This window comes from Eschrichtius robustus, chromosome 9, assembly GCF_028021215.1.
Source record: "Eschrichtius robustus isolate mEscRob2 chromosome 9, mEscRob2.pri, whole genome shotgun sequence".
NCBI lineage: Eukaryota > Metazoa > Chordata > Mammalia > Artiodactyla > Eschrichtiidae > Eschrichtius > Eschrichtius robustus.
In genome coordinates, this window is record NC_090832.1 from 853,338 (window position 1) to 857,090 (window position 3,753).

Here is a 3,753-nt window from a genome sequence, read left to right on the forward strand (position 1 = left end):
ATTCTTCAGCCATAATTACTAAATTTACAATATGCCCATCCTATGATCCCACAATTGCATTCCTAAGTATGACTATGAGAAATGAGTAAACGGGTCCACAAAAGACATGCATGAGAATGTTCACAGCGGCTTTCTTCATAACAGACTCAGACTGGTGACAACCCGATGCCCGTAACTGAGGGGATGGATGGATATGTGGTGCGTAGTCAGGCAGAGAAAAGTGCAGTGTGGCTGTAGCCACAGCCAGGGGGTGACCCCCACCGGCCGATACCATGTTGTGTGGAAGAAGCAGGTTCATTCACGGACAGAGCGTGTGATCCCCACTCCGGGAGGCCCACGTCAGAGGCCAGGAGCCAGACGGCGCCGAGCCCCAGAGGGAAGACCCATGTGCAGTATGTGTGGCCAAGTGCGACCAAGGGCACACAGGCGTCCTGGGACTCAGTGATAGAAGCTGAGTGAATAAATAAACAAAGGGTTTTTGTGTGCATACAACACGTCAGATGATGAAACTCTAAGCCAGCGGTCCCCAACCTTTTTGGCACCAGGGACCAGTTTCATGGGAGACAATTTTTCCACGGACGGGGTCGGGGCGAGGGGGATGGTTCAGGCTGTAACGCGAGCAATGGGAGGTTTGGTTCAGGCGGTAACGCGAGCCATGGGGAGCGATGGGGAGCGGCAGATGACGCTTAGCTCGCTTGTCTGCTGCTCACCTCCTGCCGTGCGGCCCGGGGGGTTGGGCCCCTGCTCTAAGCGCTTCCGAGGGGTTGCTTCATTTAATCCACACAAAAACCATGGTTAGTCATTACACTGCTCCGTGCCTGTTTCCTCACCTGTTAGAGGGGTCATGGCGTATCTGCCATGGGGCTACTATTGTGGTCTTTCATGTTTTCTCTTTTGTAAATATCCTGCTCATGTTTTTATTTTCCCTCCATTTTTCTATTGGAGTGTTCACTTTTCTTTTTTATTTGTAAAAGCCCTTTGCATATGACGGGTGCTGGTCCTCTGTCTTGTATGTGTTTTGTGTCCATTCTTTAACACGTGTGAGCCTGGACGATGCTTTGCAGTGTCTCTGAAACTGCTTTGGCAAAGCTCACCAGGTCTCCTAATTGCCGAATCCAGTGGATCCTTCAGACTCTAACTTACTCCCTGTAACTTTGGCCCCGTTACTTCTCCGTCTGCCTTTAAATATCTTCCTGCCTTGTCTGACAGTACAGGACTCTCAGTATCCCTGCTGCCTTCCTGTTTCTCACTCTCTTTTACGGACTCCTTTTCCTCAAATCGAGCATCCTTTCTAGGTTTTTCAAAATTCCCAAGAATGACATTCCACGGTGCAAGGGCATGGAGGACACAAGTCACAGATCCCAGGGATGGTGGCCTGGACATCTGAGGGAGACAGAGGCAGTGTCCAGGAAAGGAGGGAGCATCAACGGTCCGGGGGCTCCTGGGAATCAAGGGCTCTCCAGGGCATCTGTCCCTGTGTCTGCTCCCCCATGATGGGCACAGGCCCATCCCCACACCTGCCTTCTCTGGGCAGCTGGGTCACAGGGCTGGTCTCGGCCATGGCCTCATCTCCCCCGGGGCTCCATTGCCTCCAGTGCAGTGACCCTGGCCCTTGCTCTGCCTGGTGCACTTGATGCATCCTGTCTGCTGGGAGACACCAACCTCTCCTCCTGACCCATCTGGTCTCCTGCCCGAGACCTTCCCCAGGAACCCGGCTCCCTCTTTGTGCCTCCTGTTGACCCACGAGAACTGGTTGAACCGTCTGTGTCCCAATCTCTCTCCTGTCTCAGCAGGTGTTCGGCATGGGTCTTCCCTGCTTTGCTACTGGACCCCCAGCCAAGCAAGCAAATGGCGCGCCTGCCCTAGTCCTGAACCCAGGCCACCCACTAGAGCAGAAATAGAGAGGGGGAAGGGTCCCAGAGAGGGGGAGGGTCCCAGAGAAGGGGGAGGGTCCCAGAGAGGGGGAGGGTCCCAGAGAAGGGGGAGGGTCCCAGGGAGGGGGGAGGGTCCCAGAGAAGGGGGAGGGTCCCAGGGAGGGGGGAGGGTCCCAGAGAAAGGGGAGGGTCCCAGGGAGGGGGAGGGTCCCAGAGAGGGGGAGGGTCCCAGAGAAGGGGGAGGGTCCCAGGGAGGGGGGAGGGTCCCAGAGAAAGGGGAGGGTCCCAGGGAGGGGGGAGGGTCCCAGAGAAGGGGGAGGGTCCCAGGGAGGGGGGAGGGTCCCAGAGGGGGGGAGCGTCCCAGAGGGGGGGAGGGTCTCAGAGAGGGGGGAGGGTCCCAGAGAGGGGGAGGGTCTAAGGGAGCAGCAGGCTGGTGACTCTTCCGTGTGGGGACACCTTTTCCCCCCAGTTTAAAGGGGTGGCTAGAAATAGCCTTGATCACTTTAGAGGGCTGTGAGGACCTTTCCACTGTCTTTTTCGAGTGGAGAGAGACCAGGAAGGCATAGGAGGAAAGCGTCTGCTGAGGCCCAGGTAAAGCTCATAGACACGGAAAGCCCACGTGTCCAGCAGGAGGCAGCAGGGCTGGTTCTCAGACTGGGGCTCAGGGCCGGGGGCGCCGGCTGGTCCAAGCCTGGGGGCTGGCGCAGGCGGTGGAGCTGAGGAAGGGCACTGACCAGCCCATGCTTCATTCAATCAACGTTTTCCTTCTTAGTCTTTACAGAGAGGAGTCTCCTTTTTGTCAGCGGTGGGGCCTGAGCTGAGCCTTAGGTGAGACCCTGCTTCCTCCGTGGCCTCCTCTTGCCCCAAAGGCACCTGGACAGACTCAGGGTCAGGCACCAACAGCTCAGCTCCTCAGATCCATGTGCGGGAGAGAAAGGACCACAGGTTACAAAGGGATCCCAACCCTAGGAACCCGGGCTGCGGGGGGCCGGCCCCTCCATCCCAGCGCCTGGACTTACCTGCTGTCCAGTCCAGGCCCTTGAGGTCAGAGGAGGCCCAGTTCACAGAGGTGGAAAGGTGATCACCTCGGCCTGGGGACCCAGGACCTCTGCTCCTTCCTGAGCCCAGGACAGGATGTGAATGGCTGGGCAGGGCCGACAGCAGAGACAGAGATGGGCATCCAGGTGAGATGGGGCGGCGGGGGGTGGGGGGGTGTTAAATCACCAGTATCGGCTCCCACCCCACTACCCTGCATTCATGTGTGAGCAGGGCCCACGTGTCTGCACTGGTTAAATGATCCCTGGTTGATTCAAGGCATGGACTAAATGGAACTGGAGGCTGAGAGGGATCCTGGTAAAATTCACTTGAAAGGACAGAGGATTGTCTACAGAGAGAGCTTATGAAGGACAGGCCACTTAGCTGCGAGTGTGGACAGTCAGGGTCCCACGGGCTGCAGCCCTGAGATATCACAGCAGGTCTTTGTGAACAGTTACAGGAGACAAGGAAGGAACATTATCATAGATGCTATCTGATTTGACTAAATTCACATTTTTTCCTACATTGACCTTTACTTAGTAACCAAAGAATACAGTTTTCCCTCTTGTATTGCATTAATTAGCAGGGTGCTAGACAGGGACTTGATGGGTTAGGTCTCAGCTTCCTCAACAACATTAATTCAGTTTGCAGCAGATTGTTTAGCTGTGGGGCTGTGAGTCCTAAATCCTGGTTTCTCACTGGTTTGTCCCTGTTGACTGTGGACCGTTCCCCAACGCCGGGCTGCAGGCTTAGACCCCAGCTCTCAGAGCGAGAGACTCCCAGGAGACACTCGGCCGAAACCTGTCACAGGCTAGGTGTGCCCCAAACACTTCCCCCGAGAGGA